The 23,560-nt window shown below is 47.1% G+C and overlaps 14 non-coding genes and 1 pseudogene across 14 annotated transcripts; all 15 read right to left on the reverse strand.

Annotated features, from left to right (window-relative positions):
• Positions 1-489: 489 nt before the first annotated feature.
• Positions 490-680, reverse strand: LOC142263036 (U2 spliceosomal RNA). The gene has a single exon (XR_012730252.1). It is a non-coding gene; the product is annotated as a U2 spliceosomal RNA (small nuclear RNA).
• Positions 681-2,067: 1,387 nt separating this feature from the next.
• LOC142263155 (U2 spliceosomal RNA) lies at positions 2,068-2,251 on the reverse strand. Its single transcript, XR_012730351.1, has one exon. It is a non-coding gene; the product is annotated as a U2 spliceosomal RNA (small nuclear RNA).
• A 1,592-nt stretch (positions 2,252-3,843) lies between these two features.
• On the reverse strand, positions 3,844-4,034 carry LOC142263037 (U2 spliceosomal RNA). The gene has a single exon (XR_012730253.1). It is a non-coding gene; the product is annotated as a U2 spliceosomal RNA (small nuclear RNA).
• Positions 4,035-5,421: 1,387 nt separating this feature from the next.
• LOC142263038 (U2 spliceosomal RNA) lies at positions 5,422-5,612 on the reverse strand. Its single transcript, XR_012730254.1, has one exon. It is a non-coding gene; the product is annotated as a U2 spliceosomal RNA (small nuclear RNA).
• A 1,387-nt stretch (positions 5,613-6,999) lies between these two features.
• LOC142263039 (U2 spliceosomal RNA) lies at positions 7,000-7,190 on the reverse strand. Its single transcript, XR_012730255.1, has one exon. It is a non-coding gene; the product is annotated as a U2 spliceosomal RNA (small nuclear RNA).
• A 1,387-nt stretch (positions 7,191-8,577) lies between these two features.
• LOC142263040 (U2 spliceosomal RNA) lies at positions 8,578-8,768 on the reverse strand. Its single transcript, XR_012730256.1, has one exon. It is a non-coding gene; the product is annotated as a U2 spliceosomal RNA (small nuclear RNA).
• Positions 8,769-10,155: 1,387 nt separating this feature from the next.
• Positions 10,156-10,351, reverse strand: LOC142263146 (U2 spliceosomal RNA). Its single transcript, XR_012730343.1, has one exon. It is a non-coding gene; the product is annotated as a U2 spliceosomal RNA (small nuclear RNA).
• Positions 10,352-12,536: 2,185 nt separating this feature from the next.
• On the reverse strand, positions 12,537-12,727 carry LOC142263042 (U2 spliceosomal RNA). The gene has a single exon (XR_012730257.1). It is a non-coding gene; the product is annotated as a U2 spliceosomal RNA (small nuclear RNA).
• Positions 12,728-14,114: 1,387 nt separating this feature from the next.
• On the reverse strand, positions 14,115-14,305 carry LOC142263044 (U2 spliceosomal RNA). The gene has a single exon (XR_012730259.1). It is a non-coding gene; the product is annotated as a U2 spliceosomal RNA (small nuclear RNA).
• Positions 14,306-15,692: 1,387 nt separating this feature from the next.
• On the reverse strand, positions 15,693-15,883 carry LOC142263045 (U2 spliceosomal RNA). Its single transcript, XR_012730260.1, has one exon. It is a non-coding gene; the product is annotated as a U2 spliceosomal RNA (small nuclear RNA).
• A 1,387-nt stretch (positions 15,884-17,270) lies between these two features.
• Positions 17,271-17,463, reverse strand: LOC142263137 (U2 spliceosomal RNA). Its single transcript, XR_012730336.1, has one exon. It is a non-coding gene; the product is annotated as a U2 spliceosomal RNA (small nuclear RNA).
• Positions 17,464-18,151: 688 nt separating this feature from the next.
• Positions 18,152-18,278, reverse strand: LOC142263178 (U2 spliceosomal RNA; annotated as a pseudogene).
• Positions 18,279-19,665: 1,387 nt separating this feature from the next.
• On the reverse strand, positions 19,666-19,856 carry LOC142263046 (U2 spliceosomal RNA). Its single transcript, XR_012730261.1, has one exon. It is a non-coding gene; the product is annotated as a U2 spliceosomal RNA (small nuclear RNA).
• A 1,387-nt stretch (positions 19,857-21,243) lies between these two features.
• Positions 21,244-21,434, reverse strand: LOC142263047 (U2 spliceosomal RNA). The gene has a single exon (XR_012730262.1). It is a non-coding gene; the product is annotated as a U2 spliceosomal RNA (small nuclear RNA).
• A 1,387-nt stretch (positions 21,435-22,821) lies between these two features.
• Positions 22,822-23,017, reverse strand: LOC142263152 (U2 spliceosomal RNA). The gene has a single exon (XR_012730348.1). It is a non-coding gene; the product is annotated as a U2 spliceosomal RNA (small nuclear RNA).
• Between the last annotated feature and the right edge of the window lie 543 nt (positions 23,018-23,560).

A 23,560-nucleotide genomic window follows, 5' to 3' on the forward strand; every position in this document is an offset into this window, starting at 1 on the left:
AAGAGCAAGCAAACTATTCCTCCAGGAGAGGGCGCCAACAGACTACTAAAGAGATCATCATTACTCAAAGAAAACCCCAAAAACCAATGCATGATAGGAATAAACAGGTAACTTTCTTTGGAGTGGAAGCGGAGAGATCGCACCAGATGCCAATTCTAGATGTTATCACACCTGTGGTCACTGCAGCAGCAGGTGAATCCACTTTGTCCAAAAGGGATCTATTCCATTCAATTGCAAATGATCTAGATAAGACAGAGAACTGCAGCACGGGGACATAGCCGAGTTGGTCAGGTTGAGTGGTGATGAGTTTGCTATTTGGATGAATAAAGAAAGTCAAAAGTGTGAAAGATAAAAAACAAAAGGAGGAAGTGTGAAAAGTGAATGGGCCAAATTGAGGTGCATATGAAGACGTATGCTTTCTTCCAATTCATTAAATCGGGCTAATATGAATCAGGTGACTTGAGTTCTGCTTTTGGAAACTGGGTTAAGAAGGGGTGCACCGTTCCTGGAGGTACTGCAATACCAGGTCAATGCGTGGAGTGGACAGAGCAAGCTCTTTTTCCATCTCCCTGTTCTAAAAATCCATTTAATATATGGTCCCCAGATAGGGGACGTATCAGATATTAAACTGATAAGAACAGATACTACACTTGATCTTAGCCAAAAGGCCGAGAAGCGATAACCAGAATTGGTTTGGGCCTCGAGTGGCACCCTGGCCTATGCCGGACACATCTTAGGGAGAGAGAGCGAGAGGGAGACAAACCCACGCCTACACAAGACATTTTGTCACCCAAGCCAACCCTTGAAAAGGCTGCTTTGCAGAGCCAAAACAAGAAGAATGGTGCGTTTTGCAGCCGCCGCCCACTGCAATGAATCTGAATAACTCCTCCTTTAGGGCGCAAGCAACTCCCCTCCCCCTTGCAGTCTTTCCAATTCACGATACAAAAAGACGGACAGGACAGGTTGCCTGACTTTCCGTCACTGCCACCCTTTGCCATCCTTACCCGTAGAAAGCCCTTTCATCATCCCCAAACCCTAATCTTTTCCCTTTCCTTCCCAGCCCCCAAACCCTGCCCTCTGTACCTTTCTCACCACCCGCTTCCCTTCTCCTGTCATCCCCCTACCACCCGGGAAAAAAAGAGATTGCCCCCTCCTTCCACTAGCCCACCCTCCCACCCAAAGAACAACTTCTTCTGCGCAGCTTGTTTTCTAGGCAGCAGCGCTATTGTGATGTCATCGGGGGGCATTGTGACAAGCCGCCAGTGTTCCGTCTCTTCATGTTGTGCACAGTTCAAACGGAAAATACATCAACAGGCAGACTACAGAAAAGCTTACTATCAAAGGTTAGAGGGGGGCTTTCTCAGAGGGCTTTTTACAGTTTTTCTATTCCCAATTAGCCGTTTAAGTGTACTTATTGAAAGTAGTAATTCTTTCATAGGCCGCCCTTTCTTAGTATTTGACGTTCCTTATATTGCGGTATGAGGCTTCGCAGTAGGTTGCAAACATTCATCACCCATGACTGTCCCCAATTGAGCTCAGAAGCTCAATGTCTATCATGACCTCTCTTTTAGAATGTCCAAGAGCAAGCAAACTATTCCTCCAGGAGAGGGCGCCAACAGACTACTAAAGAGATCATCATTACTCAAAGAAAACCCCAAAAACCAATGCATGATAGGAATAAACAGGTAACTTTCTTTGGAGTGGAAGCGGAGAGATCGCACCAGATGCCAATTCTAGATGTTATCACACCTGTGGTCACTGCAGCAGCAGGTGAATCCACTTTGTCCAAAAGGGATCTATTCCATTCAATTGCAAATGATCTAGATAAGACAGAGAACTGCAGCACGGGGACATAGCCGAGTTGGTCAGGTTGAGTGGTGATGAGTTTGCTATTTGGATGAATAAAGAAAGTCAAAAGTGTGAAAGATAAAAAACAAAAGGAGGAAGTGTGAAAAGTGAATGGGCCAAATTGAGGTGCATATGAAGACGTATGCTTTCTTCCAATTCATTAAATCGGGCTAATATGAATCAGGTGAATTGAGTTCTGCTTTTGGAAACTGGGTTAAGAAGGGGTGCACCGTTCCTGGAGGTACTGCAATACCAGGTCAATGCGTGGAGTGGACAGAGCAAGCTCTTTTTCCATCTCCCTGTTCTAAAAATCCATTTAATATATGGTCCCCAGATAGGGGACGTATCAGATATTAAACTGATAAGAACAGATAGATTTCATCCGCAAATTTCAGAAAACGGTCATCGGCCACCACACAAAAGCGCAGTGCCGCAGGTGATCGCCTCCCGAGCCCAGGAACCACCAGCCATAAGGGGACGTAAGCACCAAAAGGCGCAACAATCCCCGAGACCGGCGGTTGTGCAAGCCCGGGCCCCTCCCAGCCAAGACCAAGGCAAACCCAATGAAGGGACTACACTTGATCTTAGCCAAAAGGCCGAGAAGCGATAACCAGAATTGGTTTGGGCCTCGAGTGGCACCCTGGCCTATGCCGGACACATCTTAGGGAGAGAGAGCGAGAGGGAGACAAACCCACGCCTACACAAGACATTTTGTCACCCAAGCCAACCCTTGAAAAGGCTGCTTTGCAGAGCCAAAACAAGAAGAATGGTGCGTTTTGCAGCCGCCGCCCACTGCAATGAATCTGAATAACTCCTCCTTTAGGGCGCAAGCAACTCCCCTCCCCCTTGCAGTCTTTCCAATTCACGATACAAAAAGACGGACAGGACAGGTTGCCTGACTTTCCGTCACTGCCACCCTTTGCCATCCTTACCCGTAGAAAGCCCTTTCATCATCCCCAAACCCTAATCTTTTCCCTTTCCTTCCCAGCCCCCAAACCCTGCCCTCTGTACCTTTCTCACCACCCGCTTCCCTTCTCCTGTCATCCCCCTACCACCCGGGAAAAAAAGAGATTGCCCCCTCCTTCCACTAGCCCACCCTCCCACCCAAAGAACAACTTCTTCTGCGCAGCTTGTTTTCTAGGCAGCAGCGCTATTGTGATGTCATCGGGGGGCATTGTGACAAGCCGCCAGTGTTCCGTCTCTTCATGTTGTGCACAGTTCAAACGGAAAATACATCAACAGGCAGACTACAGAAAAGCTTACTATCAAAGGTTAGAGGGGGGCTTTCTCAGAGGGCTTTTTACAGTTTTTCTATTCCCAATTAGCCGTTTAAGTGTACTTATTGAAAGTAGTAATTCTTTCATAGGCCGCCCTTTCTTAGTATTTGACGTTCCTTATATTGCGGTATGAGGCTTCGCAGTAGGTTGCAAACATTCATCACCCATGACTGTCCCCAATTGAGCTCAGAAGCTCAATGTCTATCATGACCTCTCTTTTAGAATGTCCAAGAGCAAGCAAACTATTCCTCCAGGAGAGGGCGCCAACAGACTACTAAAGAGATCATCATTACTCAAAGAAAACCCCAAAAACCAATGCATGATAGGAATAAACAGGTAACTTTCTTTGGAGTGGAAGCGGAGAGATCGCACCAGATGCCAATTCTAGATGTTATCACACCTGTGGTCACTGCAGCAGCAGGTGAATCCACTTTGTCCAAAAGGGATCTATTCCATTCAATTGCAAATGATCTAGATAAGACAGAGAACTGCAGCACGGGGACATAGCCGAGTTGGTCAGGTTGAGTGGTGATGAGTTTGCTATTTGGATGAATAAAGAAAGTCAAAAGTGTGAAAGATAAAAAACAAAAGGAGGAAGTGTGAAAAGTGAATGGGCCAAATTGAGGTGCATATGAAGACGTATGCTTTCTTCCAATTCATTAAATCGGGCTAATATGAATCAGGTGAATTGAGTTCTGCTTTTGGAAACTGGGTTAAGAAGGGGTGCACCGTTCCTGGAGGTACTGCAATACCAGGTCAATGCGTGGAGTGGACAGAGCAAGCTCTTTTTCCATCTCCCTGTTCTAAAAATCCATTTAATATATGGTCCCCAGATAGGGGACGTATCAGATATTAAACTGATAAGAACAGATACTACACTTGATCTTAGCCAAAAGGCCGAGAAGCGATAACCAGAATTGGTTTGGGCCTCGAGTGGCACCCTGGCCTATGCCGGACACATCTTAGGGAGAGAGAGCGAGAGGGAGACAAACCCACGCCTACACAAGACATTTTGTCACCCAAGCCAACCCTTGAAAAGGCTGCTTTGCAGAGCCAAAACAAGAAGAATGGTGCGTTTTGCAGCCGCCGCCCACTGCAATGAATCTGAATAACTCCTCCTTTAGGGCGCAAGCAACTCCCCTCCCCCTTGCAGTCTTTCCAATTCACGATACAAAAAGACGGACAGGACAGGTTGCCTGACTTTCCGTCACTGCCACCCTTTGCCATCCTTACCCGTAGAAAGCCCTTTCATCATCCCCAAACCCTAATCTTTTCCCTTTCCTTCCCAGCCCCCAAACCCTGCCCTCTGTACCTTTCTCACCACCCGCTTCCCTTCTCCTGTCATCCCCCTACCACCCGGGAAAAAAAGAGATTGCCCCCTCCTTCCACTAGCCCACCCTCCCACCCAAAGAACAACTTCTTCTGCGCAGCTTGTTTTCTAGGCAGCAGCGCTATTGTGATGTCATCGGGGGGCATTGTGACAAGCCGCCAGTGTTCCGTCTCTTCATGTTGTGCACAGTTCAAACGGAAAATACATCAACAGGCAGACTACAGAAAAGCTTACTATCAAAGGTTAGAGGGGGGCTTTCTCAGAGGGCTTTTTACAGTTTTTCTATTCCCAATTAGCCGTTTAAGTGTACTTATTGAAAGTAGTAATTCTTTCATAGGCCGCCCTTTCTTAGTATTTGACGTTCCTTATATTGCGGTATGAGGCTTCGCAGTAGGTTGCAAACATTCATCACCCATGACTGTCCCCAATTGAGCTCAGAAGCTCAATGTCTATCATGACCTCTCTTTTAGAATGTCCAAGAGCAAGCAAACTATTCCTCCAGGAGAGGGCGCCAACAGACTACTAAAGAGATCATCATTACTCAAAGAAAACCCCAAAAACCAATGCATGATAGGAATAAACAGGTAACTTTCTTTGGAGTGGAAGCGGAGAGATCGCACCAGATGCCAATTCTAGATGTTATCACACCTGTGGTCACTGCAGCAGCAGGTGAATCCACTTTGTCCAAAAGGGATCTATTCCATTCAATTGCAAATGATCTAGATAAGACAGAGAACTGCAGCACGGGGACATAGCCGAGTTGGTCAGGTTGAGTGGTGATGAGTTTGCTATTTGGATGAATAAAGAAAGTCAAAAGTGTGAAAGATAAAAAACAAAAGGAGGAAGTGTGAAAAGTGAATGGGCCAAATTGAGGTGCATATGAAGACGTATGCTTTCTTCCAATTCATTAAATCGGGCTAATATGAATCAGGTGAATTGAGTTCTGCTTTTGGAAACTGGGTTAAGAAGGGGTGCACCGTTCCTGGAGGTACTGCAATACCAGGTCAATGCGTGGAGTGGACAGAGCAAGCTCTTTTTCCATCTCCCTGTTCTAAAAATCCATTTAATATATGGTCCCCAGATAGGGGACGTATCAGATATTAAACTGATAAGAACAGATACTACACTTGATCTTAGCCAAAAGGCCGAGAAGCGATAACCAGAATTGGTTTGGGCCTCGAGTGGCACCCTGGCCTATGCCGGACACATCTTAGGGAGAGAGAGCGAGAGGGAGACAAACCCACGCCTACACAAGACATTTTGTCACCCAAGCCAACCCTTGAAAAGGCTGCTTTGCAGAGCCAAAACAAGAAGAATGGTGCGTTTTGCAGCCGCCGCCCACTGCAATGAATCTGAATAACTCCTCCTTTAGGGCGCAAGCAACTCCCCTCCCCCTTGCAGTCTTTCCAATTCACGATACAAAAAGACGGACAGGACAGGTTGCCTGACTTTCCGTCACTGCCACCCTTTGCCATCCTTACCCGTAGAAAGCCCTTTCATCATCCCCAAACCCTAATCTTTTCCCTTTCCTTCCCAGCCCCCAAACCCTGCCCTCTGTACCTTTCTCACCACCCGCTTCCCTTCTCCTGTCAACCCCCTACCACCCGGGAAAAAAAGAGATTGCCCCCTCCTTCCACTAGCCCACCCTCCCACCCAAAGAACAACTTCTTCTGCGCAGCTTGTTTTCTAGGCAGCAGCGCTATTGTGATGTCATCGGGGGGCATTGTGACAAGCCGCCAGTGTTCCGTCTCTTCATGTTGTGCACAGTTCAAACGGAAAATACATCAACAGGCAGACTACAGAAAAGCTTACTATCAAAGGTTAGAGGGGGGCTTTCTCAGAGGGCTTTTTACAGTTTTTCTATTCCCAATTAGCCGTTTAAGTGTACTTATTGAAAGTAGTAATTCTTTCATAGGCCGCCCTTTCTTAGTATTTGACGTTCCTTATATTGCGGTATGAGGCTTCGCAGTAGGTTGCAAACATTCATCACCCATGACTGTCCCCAATTGAGCTCAGAAGCTCAATGTCTATCATGACCTCTCTTTTAGAATGTCCAAGAGCAAGCAAACTATTCCTCCAGGAGAGGGCGCCAACAGACTACTAAAGAGATCATCATTACTCAAAGAAAACCCCAAAAACCAATGCATGATAGGAATAAACAGGTAACTTTCTTTGGAGTGGAAGCGGAGAGATCGCACCAGATGCCAATTCTAGATGTTATCACACCTGTGGTCACTGCAGCAGCAGGTGAATCCACTTTGTCCAAAAGGGATCTATTCCATTCAATTGCAAATGATCTAGATAAGACAGAGAACTGCAGCACGGGGACATAGCCGAGTTGGTCAGGTTGAGTGGTGATGAGTTTGCTATTTGGATGAATAAAGAAAGTCAAAAGTGTGAAAGATAAAAAACAAAAGGAGGAAGTGTGAAAAGTGAATGGGCCAAATTGAGGTGCATATGAAGACGTATGCTTTCTTCCAATTCATTAAATCGGGCTAATATGAATCAGGTGAATTGAGTTCTGCTTTTGGAAACTGGGTTAAGAAGGGGTGCACCGTTCCTGGAGGTACTGCAATACCAGGTCAATGCGTGGAGTGGACAGAGCAAGCTCTTTTTCCATCTCCCTGTTCTAAAAATCCATTTAATATATGGTCCCCAGATAGGGGACGTATCAGATATTAAACTGATAAGAACAGATACTACACTTGATCTTAGCCAAAAGGCCGAGAAGCGATAACCAGAATTGGTTTGGGCCTCGAGTGGCACCCTGGCCTATGCCGGACACATCTTAGGGAGAGAGAGCGAGCGGGAGACAAACCCACGCCTACACAAGACATTTTGTCACCCAAGCCAACCCTTGAAAAGGCTGCTTTGCAGAGCCAAAACAAGAAGAATGGTGCGTTTTGCAGCCGCCGCCCACTGCAATGAATCTGAATAACTCCTCCTTTAGGGCGCAAGCAACTCCCCTCCCCCTTGCAGTCTTTCCAATTCACGATACAAAAAGACGGACAGGACAGGTTGCCTGACTTTCCGTCACTGCCACCCTTTGCCATCCTTACCCGTAGAAAGCCCTTTCATCATCCCCAAACCCTAATCTTTTCCCTTTCCTTCCCAGCCCCCAAACCCTGCCCTCTGTACCTTTCTCACCACCCGCTTCCCTTCTCCTGTCATCCCCCTACCACCCGGGAAAAAAAGAGATTGCCCCCTCCTTCCACTAGCCCACCCTCCCACCCAAAGAACAACTTCTTCTGCGCAGCTTGTTTTCTAGGCAGCAGCGCTATTGTGATGTCATCGGGGGGCATTGTGACAAGCCGCCAGTGTTCCGTCTCTTCATATTGTGCACAGTTCAAACGGAAAATACATCAACAGGCAGACTACAGAAAAGCTTACTATCAAAGGTTAGAGGGGGGCTTTCTCAGAGGGCTTTTTACAGTTTTTCTATTCCCAATTAGCCGTTTAAGTGTACTTATTGAAAGTAGTAATTCTTTCATAGGCCGCCCTTTCTTAGTATTTGACGTTCCTTATATTGCGGTATGAGGCTTCGCAGTAGGTTGCAAACATTCATCACCCATGACTGTCCCCAATTGAGCTCAGAAGCTCAATGTCTATCATGACCTCTCTTTTAGAATGTCCAAGAGCAAGCAAACTATTCCTCCAGGAGAGGGCGCCAACAGACTACTAAAGAGATCATCATTACTCAAAGAAAACCCCAAAAACCAATGCATGATAGGAATAAACAGGTAACTTTCTTTGGAGTGGAAGCGGAGAGATCGCACCAGATGCCAATTCTAGATGTTATCACACCTGTGGTCACTGCAGCAGCAGGTGAATCCACTTTGTCCAAAAGGGATCTATTCCATTCAATTGCAAATGATCTAGATAAGACAGAGAACTGCAGCACGGGGACATAGCCGAGTTGGTCAGGTTGAGTGGTGATGAGTTTGCTATTTGGATGAATAAAGAAAGTCAAAAGTGTGAAAGATAAAAAACAAAAGGAGGAAGTGTGAAAAGTGAATGGGCCAAATTGAGGTGCATATGAAGACGTATGCTTTCTTCCAATTCATTAAATCGGGCTAATATGAATCAGGTGAATTGAGTTCTGCTTTTGGAAACTGGGTTAAGAAGGGGTGCACCGTTCCTGGAGGTACTGCAATACCAGGTCAATGCGTGGAGTGGACAGAGCAAGCTCTTTTTCCATCTCCCTGTTCTAAAAATCCATTTAATATATGGTCCCCAGATAGGGGACGTATCAGATATTAAACTGATAAGAACAGATACTACACTTGATCTTAGCCAAAAGGCCGAGAAGCGATAACCAGAATTGGTTTGGGCCTCGAGTGGCACCCTGGCCTATGCCGGACACATCTTAGGGAGAGAGAGCGAGAGGGAGACAAACCCACGCCTACACAAGACATTTTGTCACCCAAGCCAACCCTTGAAAAGGCTGCTTTGCAGAGCCAAAACAAGAAGAATGGTGCGTTTTGCAGCCGCCGCCCACTGCAATGAATCTGAATAACTCCTCCTTTAGGGCGCAAGCAACTCCCCTCCCCCTTGCAGTCTTTCCAATTCACGATACAAAAAGACGGACAGGACAGGTTGCCTGACTTTCCGTCACTGCCACCCTTTGCCATCCTTACCCGTAGAAAGCCCTTTCATCATCCCCAAACCCTAATCTTTTCCCTTTCCTTCCCAGCCCCCAAACCCTGCCCTCTGTACCTTTCTCACCACCCGCTTCCCTTCTCCTGTCATCCCCCTACCACCCGGGAAAAAAAGAGATTGCCCCCTCCTTCCACTAGCCCACCCTCCCACCCAAAGAACAACTTCTTCTGCGCAGCTTGTTTTCTAGGCAGCAGCGCTATTGTGATGTCATCGGGGGGCATTGTGACAAGCCGCCAGTGTTCCGTCTCTTCATGTTGTGCACAGTTCAAACGGAAAATACATCAACAGGCAGACTACAGAAAAGCTTACTATCAAAGGTTAGAGGGGGGCTTTCTCAGAGGGCTTTTTACAGTTTTTCTATTCCCAATTAGCCGTTTAAGTGTACTTATTGAAAGTAGTAATTCTTTCATAGGCCGCCCTTTCTTAGTATTTGACGTTCCTTATATTGCGGTATGAGGCTTCGCAGTAGGTTGCAAACATTCATCACCCATGACTGTCCCCAATTGAGCTCAGAAGCTCAATGTCTATCATGACCTCTCTTTTAGAATGTCCAAGAGCAAGCAAACTATTCCTCCAGGAGAGGGCGCCAACAGACTACTAAAGAGATCATCATTACTCAAAGAAAACCCCAAAAACCAATGCATGATAGGAATAAACAGGTAACTTTCTTTGGAGTGGAAGCGGAGAGATCGCACCAGATGCCAATTCTAGATGTTATCACACCTGTGGTCACTGCAGCAGCAGGTGAATCCACTTTGTCCAAAAGGGATCTATTCCATTCAATTGCAAATGATCTAGATAAGACAGAGAACTGCAGCACGGGGACATAGCCGAGTTGGTCAGGTTGAGTGGTGATGAGTTTGCTATTTGGATGAATAAAGAAAGTCAAAAGTGTGAAAGATAAAAAACAAAAGGAGGAAGTGTGAAAAGTGAATGGGCCAAATTGAGGTGCATATGAAGACGTATGCTTTCTTCCAATTCATTAAATCGGGCTAATATGAATCAGGTGAATTGAGTTCTGCTTTTGGAAACTGGGTTAAGAAGGGGTGCACCGTTCCTGGAGGTACTGCAATACCAGGTCAATGCGTGGAGTGGACAGAGCAAGCTCTTTTTCCATCTCCCTGTTCTAAAAATCCATTTAATATATGGTCCCCAGATAGGGGACGTATCAGATATTAAACTGATAAGAACAGATTTTGATTTAATGAAGCTTTCCAAAGCACCACAAAAAATGCATGACCGAAGTCACACCAAAAACAGTGCAAAGGCTAGGATTCGTGTGGACCCCACCGTGAGGAGAGGGTCCCCAAAAATCAACCCCGTCCCTCCGAGCCAGAAGGCCACAGCAAGGGTCAGGGATCTTCGGTGCTCCCCCAAGCCGAAGCCTGGTTGAGCCTTGTCGTTGCTCCCAGCGTCCACCCAGGCATCTTACCCAAGTGGAGTAGAGAGCTACTAGTTGTTGGTTTCGCAGCCGAAACTGCCCGGACCGTCAACCGGTGTTGGTTTCTCAGCCCAAGGCTAACCGGACCTCCAACCGGGTGTTGGTTTCTCAGCCGAAGCTGACCCAGACCTCCAACCGGGTGTTGGTTTCTCAGCCGAAGCTGAGCCAGACCTCCAACCGGGTGTTAGTTTCTCAGCCCAAAGCTGACCAGACCTCCGACTGGGATTATAAAAATTTCCCTTCCTAGCCAGAAGGCCGGGATAGGGTAATATGCTCAAAAAGTATGAAAAGGCAAGGTACGGTGTGCTACAGAGCCCAAGGCTTGCCGGGGTCCCAAGCCAGCAAGCTCAGACTCACTCCAGGGTCGTCAGTCCTGGGGCACGTTGTACCATAGCCCCCCACCCTTACTCAGTCTAATAGCCTCGATCCTGGTAGGGCCATGTTTTCCTCTAGATGAATATACTATCCACCCAGAGTACTAGCAAGCGCAACCTTCCAGTGTGCATTGTATCATTGTACTAAGGTGGCCTGGAGCTTAAACCACCTCTTCGAACAACACTACACTTGATCTTAGCCAAAAGGCCGAGAAGCGATAACCAGAATTGGTTTGGGCCTCGAGTGGCACCCTGGCCTATGCCGGACACATCTTAGGGAGAGAGAGCGAGAGGGAGACAAACCCACGCCTACACAAGACATTTTGTCACCCAAGCCAACCCTTGAAAAGGCTGCTTTGCAGAGCCAAAACAAGAAGAATGGTGCGTTTTGCAGCCGCCGCCCACTGCAATGAATCTGAATAACTCCTCCTTTAGGGCGCAAGCAACTCCCCTCCCCCTTGCAGTCTTTCCAATTCACGATACAAAAAGACGGACAGGACAGGTTGCCTGACTTTCCGTCACTGCCACCCTTTGCCATCCTTACCCGTAGAAAGCCCTTTCATCATCCCCAAACCCTAATCTTTTCCCTTTCCTTCCCAGCCCCCAAACCCTGCCCTCTGTACCTTTCTCACCACCCGCTTCCCTTCTCCTGTCAACCCCCTACCACCCGGGAAAAAAAGAGATTGCCCCCTCCTTCCACTAGCCCACCCTCCCACCCAAAGAACAACTTCTTCTGCGCAGCTTGTTTTCTAGGCAGCAGCGCTATTGTGATGTCATCGGGGGGCATTGTGACAAGCCGCCAGTGTTCCGTCTCTTCATGTTGTGCACAGTTCAAACGGAAAATACATCAACAGGCAGACTACAGAAAAGCTTACTATCAAAGGTTAGAGGGGGGCTTTCTCAGAGGGCTTTTTACAGTTTTTCTATTCCCAATTAGCCGTTTAAGTGTACTTATTGAAAGTAGTAATTCTTTCATAGGCCGCCCTTTCTTAGTATTTGACGTTCCTTATATTGCGGTATGAGGCTTCGCAGTAGGTTGCAAACATTCATCACCCATGACTGTCCCCAATTGAGCTCAGAAGCTCAATGTCTATCATGACCTCTCTTTTAGAATGTCCAAGAGCAAGCAAACTATTCCTCCAGGAGAGGGCGCCAACAGACTACTAAAGAGATCATCATTACTCAAAGAAAACCCCAAAAACCAATGCATGATAGGAATAAACAGGTAACTTTCTTTGGAGTGGAAGCGGAGAGATCGCACCAGATGCCAATTCTAGATGTTATCACACCTGTGGTCACTGCAGCAGCAGGTGAATCCACTTTGTCCAAAAGGGATCTATTCCATTCAATTGCAAATGATCTAGATAAGACAGAGAACTGCAGCACGGGGACATAGCCGAGTTGGTCAGGTTGAGTGGTGATGAGTTTGCTATTTGGATGAATAAAGAAAGTCAAAAGTGTGAAAGATAAAAAACAAAAGGAGGAAGTGTGAAAAGTGAATGGGCCAAATTGAGGTGCATATGAAGACGTATGCTTTCTTCCAATTCATTAAATCGGGCTAATATGAATCAGGTGAATTGAGTTCTGCTTTTGGAAACTGGGTTAAGAAGGGGTGCACCGTTCCTGGAGGTACTGCAATACCAGGTCAATGCGTGGAGTGGACAGAGCAAGCTCTTTTTCCATCTCCCTGTTCTAAAAATCCATTTAATATATGGTCCCCAGATAGGGGACGTATCAGATATTAAACTGATAAGAACAGATACTACACTTGATCTTAGCCAAAAGGCCGAGAAGCGATAACCAGAATTGGTTTGGGCCTCGAGTGGCACCCTGGCCTATGCCGGACACATCTTAGGGAGAGAGAGCGAGCGGGAGACAAACCCACGCCTACACAAGACATTTTGTCACCCAAGCCAACCCTTGAAAAGGCTGCTTTGCAGAGCCAAAACAAGAAGAATGGTGCGTTTTGCAGCCGCCGCCCACTGCAATGAATCTGAATAACTCCTCCTTTAGGGCGCAAGCAACTCCCCTCCCCCTTGCAGTCTTTCCAATTCACGATACAAAAAGACGGACAGGACAGGTTGCCTGACTTTCCGTCACTGCCACCCTTTGCCATCCTTACCCGTAGAAAGCCCTTTCATCATCCCCAAACCCTAATCTTTTCCCTTTCCTTCCCAGCCCCCAAACCCTGCCCTCTGTACCTTTCTCACCACCCGCTTCCCTTCTCCTGTCATCCCCCTACCACCCGGGAAAAAAAGAGATTGCCCCCTCCTTCCACTAGCCCACCCTCCCACCCAAAGAACAACTTCTTCTGCGCAGCTTGTTTTCTAGGCAGCAGCGCTATTGTGATGTCATCGGGGGGCATTGTGACAAGCCGCCAGTGTTCCGTCTCTTCATATTGTGCACAGTTCAAACGGAAAATACATCAACAGGCAGACTACAGAAAAGCTTACTATCAAAGGTTAGAGGGGGGCTTTCTCAGAGGGCTTTTTACAGTTTTTCTATTCCCAATTAGCCGTTTAAGTGTACTTATTGAAAGTAGTAATTCTTTCATAGGCCGCCCTTTCTTAGTATTTGACGTTCCTTATATTGCGGTATGAGGCTTCGCAGTAGGTTGCAAACATTCATCACCCATGACTGTCCCCAATTGAGCTCAGAAGCTCAATGTCTATCATGACCTCTCTTTTAGAATGTCCAAGAGCAAGCAAACTATTCCTCCAGGAGAGGGCGCCAACAGACTACTAAAGAGATCATCATTACTCAAAGAAAACCCCAAAAACCAATGCATGATAGGAATAAACAGGTAACTTTCTTTGGAGTGGAAGCGGAGAGATCGCACCAGATGCCAATTCTAGATGTTATCACACCTGTGGTCACTGCAGCAGCAGGTGAATCCACTTTGTCCAAAAGGGATCTATTCCATTCAATTGCAAATGATCTAGATAAGACAGAGAACTGCAGCACGGGGACATAGCCGAGTTGGTCAGGTTGAGTGGTGATGAGTTTGCTATTTGGATGAATAAAGAAAGTCAAAAGTGTGAAAGATAAAAAACAAAAGGAGGAAGTGTGAAAAGTGAATGGGCCAAATTGAGGTGCATATGAAGACGTATGCTTTCTTCCAATTCATTAAATCGGGCTAATATGAATCAGGTGAATTGAGTTCTGCTTTTGGAAACTGGGTTAAGAAGGGGTGCACCGTTCCTGGAGGTACTGCAATACCAGGTCAATGCGTGGAGTGGACAGAGCAAGCTCTTTTTCCATCTCCCTGTTCTAAAAATCCATTTAATATATGGTCCCCAGATAGGGGACGTATCAGATATTAAACTGATAAGAACAGATACTACACTTGATCTTAGCCAAAAGGCCGAGAAGCGATAACCAGAATTGGTTTGGGCCTCGAGTGGCACCCTGGCCTATGCCGGACACATCTTAGGGAGAGAGAGCGAGAGGGAGACAAACCCACGCCTACACAAGACATTTTGTCACCCAAGCCAACCCTTGAAAAGGCTGCTTTGCAGAGCCAAAACAAGAAGAATGGTGCGTTTTGCAGCCGCCGCCCACTGCAATGAATCTGAATAACTCCTCCTTTAGGGCGCAAGCAACTCCCCTCCCCCTTGCAGTCTTTCCAATTCACGATACAAAAAGACGGACAGGACAGGTTGCCTGACTTTCCGTCACTGCCACCCTTTGCCATCCTTACCCGTAGAAAGCCCTTTCATCATCCCCAAACCCTAATCTTTTCCCTTTCCTTCCCAGCCCCCAAACCCTGCCCTCTGTACCTTTCTCACCACCCGCTTCCCTTCTCCTGTCATCCCCCTACCACCCGGGAAAAAAAGAGATTGCCCCCTCCTTCCACTAGCCCACCCTCCCACCCAAAGAACAACTTCTTCTGCGCAGCTTGTTTTCTAGGCAGCAGCGCTATTGTGATGTCATCGGGGGGCATTGTGACAAGCCGCCAGTGTTCCGTCTCTTCATGTTGTGCACAGTTCAAACGGAAAATACATCAACAGGCAGACTACAGAAAAGCTTACTATCAAAGGTTAGAGGGGGGCTTTCTCAGAGGGCTTTTTACAGTTTTTCTATTCCCAATTAGCCGTTTAAGTGTACTTATTGAAAGTAGTAATTCTTTCATAGGCCGCCCTTTCTTAGTATTTGACGTTCCTTATATTGCGGTATGAGGCTTCGCAGTAGGTTGCAAACATTCATCACCCATGACTGTCCCCAATTGAGCTCAGAAGCTCAATGTCTATCATGACCTCTCTTTTAGAATGTCCAAGAGCAAGCAAACTATTCCTCCAGGAGAGGGCGCCAACAGACTACTAAAGAGATCATCATTACTCAAAGAAAACCCCAAAAACCAATGCATGATAGGAATAAACAGGTAACTTTCTTTGGAGTGGAAGCGGAGAGATCGCACCAGATGCCAATTCTAGATGTTATCACACCTGTGGTCACTGCAGCAGCAGGTGAATCCACTTTGTCCAAAAGGGATCTATTCCATTCAATTGCAAATGATCTAGATAAGACAGAGAACTGCAGCACGGGGACATAGCCGAGTTGGTCAGGTTGAGTGGTGATGAGTTTGCTATTTGGATGAATAAAGAAAGTCAAAAGTGTGAAAGATAAAAAACAAAAGGAGGAAGTGTGAAAAGTGAATGGGCCAAATTGAGGTGCATATGAAGACGTATGCTTTCTTCCAATTCATTAAATCGGGCTAATATGAATCAGGTGAATTGAGTTCTGCTTTTGGAAACTGGGTTAAGAAGGGGTGCACCGTTCCTGGAGGTACTGCAATACCAGGTCAATGCGTGGAGTGGACAGAGCAAGCTCTTTTTCCATCTCCCTGTTCTAAAAATCCATTTAATATATGGTCCCCAGATAGGGGACGTATCAGATATTAAACTGATAAGAACAGATACTACACTTGATCTTAGCCAAAAGGCCGAGAAGCGATAACCAGAATTGGTTTGGGCCTCGAGTGGCACCCTGGCCTATGCCGGACACATCTTAGGGAGAGAGAGCGAGAGGGAGACAAACCCACGCCTACACAAGACATTTTGTCACCCAAGCCAACCCTTGAAAAGGCTGCTTTGCAGAGCCAAAACAAGAAGAATGGTGCGTTTTGCAGCCGCCGCCCACTGCAATGAATCTGAATAACTCCTCCTTTAGGGCGCAAGCAACTCCCCTCCCCCTTGCAGTCTTTCCAATTCACGATACAAAAAGACGGACAGGACAGGTTGCCTGACTTTCCGTCACTGCCACCCTTTGCCATCCTTACCCGTAGAAAGCCCTTTCATCATCCCCAAACCCTAATCTTTTCCCTTTCCTTCCCAGCCCCCAAACCCTGCCCTCTGTACCTTTCTCACCACCCGCTTCCCTTCTCCTGTCATCCCCCTACCACCCGGGAAAAAAAGAGATTGCCCCCTCCTTCCACTAGCCCACCCTCCCACCCAAAGAACAACTTCTTCTGCGCAGCTTGTTTTCTAGGCAGCAGCGCTATTGTGATGTCATCGGGGGGCATTGTGACAAGCCGCCAGTGTTCCGTCTCTTCATGTTGTGCACAGTTCAAACGGAAAATACATCAACAGGCAGACTACAGAAAAGCTTACTATCAAAGGTTAGAGGGGGGCTTTCTCAGAGGGCTTTTTACAGTTTTTCTATTCCCAATTAGCCGTTTAAGTGTACTTATTGAAAGTAGTAATTCTTTCATAGGCCGCCCTTTCTTAGTATTTGACGTTCCTTATATTGCGGTATGAGGCTTCGCAGTAGGTTGCAAACATTCATCACCCATGACTGTCCCCAATTGAGCTCAGAAGCTCAATGTCTATCATGACCTCTCTTTTAGAATGTCCAAGAGCAAGCAAACTATTCCTCCAGGAGAGGGCGCCAACAGACTACTAAAGAGATCATCATTACTCAAAGAAAACCCCAAAAACCAATGCATGATAGGAATAAACAGGTAACTTTCTTTGGAGTGGAAGCGGAGAGATCGCACCAGATGCCAATTCTAGATGTTATCACACCTGTGGTCACTGCAGCAGCAGGTGAATCCACTTTGTCCAAAAGGGATCTATTCCATTCAATTGCAAATGATCTAGATAAGACAGAGAACTGCAGCACGGGGACATAGCCGAGTTGGTCAGGTTGAGTGGTGATGAGTTTGCTATTTGGATGAATAAAGAAAGTCAAAAGTGTGAAAGATAAAAAACAAAAGGAGGAAGTGTGAAAAGTGAATGGGCCAAATTGAGGTGCATATGAAGACGTATGCTTTCTTCCAATTCATTAAATCGGGCTAATATGAATCAGGTGAATTGAGTTCTGCTTTTGGAAACTGGGTTAAGAAGGGGTGCACCGTTCCTGGAGGTACTGCAATACCAGGTCAATGCGTGGAGTGGACAGAGCAAGCTCTTTTTCCATCTCCCTGTTCTAAAAATCCATTTAATATATGGTCCCCAGATAGGGGACGTATCAGATATTAAACTGATAAGAACAGATTTTTGATTTAATGAAGCTTTCCAAAGCACCGCAAAAAATGCATGACCGAAGTCACACCAAAAACAGTGCAAAGGCTAGGATTCGTGTGGACCCCTCCGTGAGGAGAGGGTCCCCAAAAATCAACCCCGTCCCTCCGAGCCAGAAGGCCACAGCAAGGGTCAGGGATCTTCGGTGCTCCCCCAAGCCGAAGCCTGGTTGAGCCTTGTCGTTGCTCCCAGCGTCCACCCAGGCATCTTACCCAAGTGGAGTAGAGAGCTACTAGTTGTTGGTTTCGCAGCCGAAACTGCCCGGACCGTCAACCGGTGTTGGTTTCTCAGCCCAAGGCTAACCGGACCTCCAACCGGGTGTTGGTTTCTCAGCCGAAGCTGACCCGGACCTCCAACCGGGTGTTGGTTTCTCAGCCGAAGCTGACCCAGACCTCCAACCGGGTGTTGGTTTCTCAGCCGAAGCTGACCCGGACCTCCAACCGGGTGTTGGTTTCTCAGCCCAAAGCTGAACGGACCTCCGACCATGATTATAAAAATTTTCCTTCCTAGCCAGAAGGCCGGGATAGAGCAATATGCTCAGAAAGTATGAAAGGGCAAGGTACGGTGTGCTACAGAGCCCAAGGCTCGCCGGGGTCCCAAGCCAGCAAGCTCAGACTCACTCCAGGGTCGTCAGTCCTGGGGCACATTGCACCATAGCCCCCACACTTACTCAGTCTAATAGCCTCGATCCTGGTAGGGCCATGTTTTCCTCTAGATGAATATACTATACATTAAGAGTACTAGCAAGCGCAACCTTCCAGTGTGCATTGCATCTGCCGAGCCTCACAGATACTACACTTGATCTTAGCCAAAAGGCCGAGAAGCGATAACCAGAATTGGTTTGGGCCTCGAGTGGCACCCTGGCCTATGCCGGACACATCTTAGGGAGAGAGAGCGAGAGGGAGACAAACCCACGCCTACACAAGACATTTTGTCACCCAAGCCAACCCTTGAAAAGGCTGCTTTGCAGAGCCAAAACAAGAAGAATGGTGCGTTTTGCAGCCGCCGCCCACTGCAATGAATCTGAATAACTCCTCCTTTAGGGCGCAAGCAACTCCCCTCCCCCTTGCAGTCTTTCCAATTCACGATACAAAAAGACGGACAGGACAGGTTGCCTGACTTTCCGTCACTGCCACCCTTTGCCATCCTTACCCGTAGAAAGCCCTTTCATCATCCCCAAACCCTAATCTTTTCCCTTTCCTTCCCAGCCCCCAAACCCTGCCCTCTGTACCTTTCTCACCACCCGCTTCCCTTCTCCTGTCATCCCCCTACCACCCGGGAAAAAAAGAGATTGCCCCCTCCTTCCACTAGCCCACCCTCCCACCCAAAGAACAACTTCTTCTGCGCAGCTTGTTTTCTAGGCAGCAGCGCTATTGTGATGTCATCGGGGGGCATTGTGACAAGCCGCCAGTGTTCCGTCTCTTCATGTTGTGCACAGTTCAAACGGAAAATACATCAACAGGCAGACTACAGAAAAGCTTACTATCAAAGGTTAGAGGGGGGCTTTCTCAGAGGGCTTTTTACAGTTTTTCTATTCCCAATTAGCCGTTTAAGTGTACTTATTGAAAGTAGTAATTCTTTCATAGGCCGCCCTTTCTTAGTATTTGACGTTCCTTATATTGCGGTATGAGGCTTCGCAGTAGGTTGCAAACATTCATCACCCATGACTGTCCCCAATTGAGCTCAGAAGCTCAATGTCTATCATGACCTCTCTTTTAGAATGTCCAAGAGCAAGCAAACTATTCCTCCAGGAGAGGGCGCCAACAGACTACTAAAGAGATCATCATTACTCAAAGAAAACCCCAAAAACCAATGCATGATAGGAATAAACAGGTAACTTTCTTTGGAGTGGAAGCGGAGAGATCGCACCAGATGCCAATTCTAGATGTTATCACACCTGTGGTCACTGCAGCAGCAGGTGAATCCACTTTGTCCAAAAGGGATCTATTCCATTCAATTGCAAATGATCTAGATAAGACAGAGAACTGCAGCACGGGGACATAGCCGAGTTGGTCAGGTTGAGTGGTGATGAGTTTGCTATTTGGATGAATAAAGAAAGTCAAAAGTGTGAAAGATAAAAAACAAAAGGAGGAAGTGTGAAAAGTGAATGGGCCAAATTGAGGTGCATATGAAGACGTATGCTTTCTTCCAATTCATTAAATCGGGCTAATATGAATCAGGTGAATTGAGTTCTGCTTTTGGAAACTGGGTTAAGAAGGGGTGCACCGTTCCTGGAGGTACTGCAATACCAGGTCAATGCGTGGAGTGGACAGAGCAAGCTCTTTTTCCATCTCCCTGTTCTAAAAATCCATTTAATATATGGTCCCCAGATAGGGGACGTATCAGATATTAAACTGATAAGAACAGATACTACACTTGATCTTAGCCAAAAGGCCGAGAAGCGATAACCAGAATTGGTTTGGGCCTCGAGTGGCACCCTGGCCTATGCCGGACACATCTTAGGGAGAGAGAGCGAGAGGGAGACAAACCCACGCCTACACAAGACATTTTGTCACCCAAGCCAACCCTTGAAAAGGCTGCTTTGCAGAGCCAAAACAAGAAGAATGGTGCGTTTTGCAGCCGCCGCCCACTGCAATGAATCTGAATAACTCCTCCTTTAGGGCGCAAGCAACTCCCCTCCCCCTTGCAGTCTTTCCAATTCACGATACAAAAAGACGGACAGGACAGGTTGCCTGACTTTCCGTCACTGCCACCCTTTGCCATCCTTACCCGTAGAAAGCCCTTTCATCATCCCCAAACCCTAATCTTTTCCCTTTCCTTCCCAGCCCCCAAACCCTGCCCTCTGTACCTTTCTCACCACCCGCTTCCCTTCTCCTGTCATCCCCCTACCACCCGGGAAAAAAAGAGATTGCCCCCTCCTTCCACTAGCCCACCCTCCCACCCAAAGAACAACTTCTTCTGCGCAGCTTGTTTTCTAGGCAGCAGCGCTATTGTGATGTCATCGGGGGGCATTGTGACAAGCCGCCAGTGTTCCGTCTCTTCATGTTGTGCACAGTTCAAACGGAAAATACATCAACAGGCAGACTACAGAAAAGCTTACTATCAAAGGTTAGAGGGGGGCTTTCTCAGAGGGCTTTTTACAGTTTTTCTATTCCCAATTAGCCGTTTAAGTGTACTTATTGAAAGTAGTAATTCTTTCATAGGCCGCCCTTTCTTAGTATTTGACGTTCCTTATATTGCGGTATGAGGCTTCGCAGTAGGTTGCAAACATTCATCACCCATGACTGTCCCCAATTGAGCTCAGAAGCTCAATGTCTATCATGACCTCTCTTTTAGAATGTCCAAGAGCAAGCAAACTATTCCTCCAGGAGAGGGCGCCAACAGACTACTAAAGAGATCATCATTACTCAAAGAAAACCCCAAAAACCAATGCATGATAGGAATAAACAGGTAACTTTCTTTGGAGTGGAAGCGGAGAGATCGCACCAGATGCCAATTCTAGATGTTATCACACCTGTGGTCACTGCAGCAGCAGGTGAATCAACTTTGTCCAAAAGGGATCTATTCCATTCAATTGCAAATGATCTAGATAAGACAGAGAACTGCAGCACGGGGACATAGCCGAGTTGGTCAGGTTGAGTGGTGATGAGTTTGCTATTTGGATGAATAAAGAAAGTCAAAAGTGTGAAAGATAAAAAACAAAAGGAGGAAGTGTGAAAAGTGAATGGGCCAAATTGAGGTGCATATGAAGACGTATGCTTTCTTCCAATTCATTAAATCGGGCTAATATGAATCAGGTGAATTGAGTTCTGCTTTTGGAAACTGGGTTAAGAAGGGGTGCACCGTTCCTGGAGGTACTGCAATACCAGGTCAATGCGTGGAGTGGACAGAGCAAGCTCTTTTTCCATCTCCCTGTTCTAAAAATCCATTTAATATATGGTCCCCAGATAGGGGACGTATCAGATATTAAACTGATAAGAACAGATACTACACTTGATCTTAGCCAAAAGGCCGAGAAGCGATAACCAGAATTGGTTTGGGCCTCGAGTGGCACCCTGGCCTATGCCGGACACATCTTAGGGAGAGAGAGCGAGAGGGAGACAAACCCACGCCTACACAAGACATTTTGTCACCCAAGCCAACCCTTGAAAAGGCTGCTTTGCAGAGCCAAAACAAGAAGAATGGTGCGTTTTGCAGCCGCCGCCCACTGCAATGAATCTGAATAACTCCTCCTTTAGGGCGCAAGCAACTCCCCTCCCCCTTGCAGTCTTTCCAATTCACGATACAAAAAGACGGACAGGACAGGTTGCCTGACTTTCCGTCACTGCCACCCTTTGCCATCCTTACCCGTAGAAAGCCCTTTCATCATCCCCAAACCCTAATCTTTTCCCTTTCCTTCCCAGCCCCCAAACCCTGCCCTCTGTACCTTTCTCACCACCCGCTTCCCTTCTCCTGTCATCCCCCTACCACCCGGGAAAAAAAGAGATTGCCCCCTCCTTCCACTAGCCCACCCTCCCACCCAAAGAACAACTTCTTCTGCGCAGCTTGTTTTCTAGGCAGCAGCGCTATTGTGATGTCATCGGGGGGCATTGTGACAAGCCGCCAGTGTTCCGTCTCTTCATGTTGTGCACAGTTCAAACGGAAAATACATCAACAGGCAGACTACAGAAAAGCTTACTATCAAAGGTTAGAGGGGGGCTTTCTCAGAGGGCTTTTTACAGTTTTTCTATTCCCAATTAGCCGTTTAAGTGTACTTATTGAAAGTAGTAATTCTTTCATAGGCCGCCCTTTCTTAGTATTTGACGTTCCTTATATTGCGGTATGAGGCTTCGCAGTAGGTTGCAAACATTCATCACCCATGACTGTCCCCAATTGAGCTCAGAAGCTCAATGTCTATCATGACCTCTCTTTTAGAATGTCCAAGAGCAAGCAAACTATTCCTCCAGGAGAGGGCGCCAACAGACTACTAAAGAGATCATCATTACTCAAAGAAAACCCCAAAAACCAATGCATGATAGGAATAAACAGGTAACTTTCTTTGGAGTGGAAGCGGAGAGATCGCACCAGATGCCAATTCTAGATGTTATCACACCTGTGGTCACTGCAGCAGCAGGTGAATCCACTTTGTCCAAAAGGGATCTATTCCATTCAATTGCAAATGATCTAGATAAGACAGAGAACTGCAGCACGGGGACATAGCCGAGTTGGTCAGGTTGAGTGGTGATGAGTTTGCTATTTGGATGAATAAAGAAAGTCAAAAGTGTGAAAGATAAAAAACAAAAGGAGGAAGTGTGAAAAGTGAATGGGCCAAATTGAGGTGCATATGAAGACGTATGCTTTCTTCCAATTCATTAAATCGGGCTAATATGAATCAGGTGAATTGAGTTCTGCTTTTGGAAACTGGGTTAAGAAGGGGTGCACCGTTCCTGGAGGTACTGCAATACCAGGTCAATGCGTGGAGTGGACAGAGCAAGCTCTTTTTCCATCTCCCTGTTCTAAAAATCCATTTAATATATGGTCCCCAGATAGGGGACGTATCAGATATTAAACTGATAAGAACAGATTTTGATTTAATGAAGCTTTCCAAAGCACCGCAAAAAATGCATGACCGAAGTCACACCAAAAACAGTGCAAAGGCTAGGATTCGTGTGGACCCCTCCGTGAGGAGAGGGTCCCCAAAAATCAACCCCGTCCCTCCGAGCCAGAAGGCCACAGCAAGGGTCAGGGATCTTCGGTGCTCCCCCAAGCCGAAGCCTGGTTGAGCCTTGTCGTTGCTCCCAGCGTCCACCCAGGCATCTTACCCAAGTGGAGTAGAGAGCTACTAGTTGTTGGTTTCGCAGCCGAAACTGCCCGGACCGTCAACCGGTGTTGGTTTCTCAGCCCAAGGCTAACCGGACCTCCAACCGGGTGTTGGTTTCTCAGCCGAAGCTGACCCGGACCTCCAACCGGGTGTTGGTTTCTCAGCCGAAGCTGACCCAGACCTCCAACCGGGTGTTGGTTTCTCAGCCGAAGCTGACCCAGACCTCCAACCGGGTGTTGGTTTCTCAGCCGAAGCTGACCCGGACCTCCAACCGGGTGTTGGTTTCTCAGCCCAAAGCTGAACGGACCTCCGACCATGATTATAAAAATTTCCCTTCCTAGCCAGAAGG

Source organism: Anomaloglossus baeobatrachus, unplaced genomic scaffold (genome assembly GCF_048569485.1).
Source record: "Anomaloglossus baeobatrachus isolate aAnoBae1 unplaced genomic scaffold, aAnoBae1.hap1 Scaffold_255, whole genome shotgun sequence".
NCBI classification, from domain to species: domain Eukaryota; kingdom Metazoa; phylum Chordata; class Amphibia; order Anura; family Aromobatidae; genus Anomaloglossus; species Anomaloglossus baeobatrachus.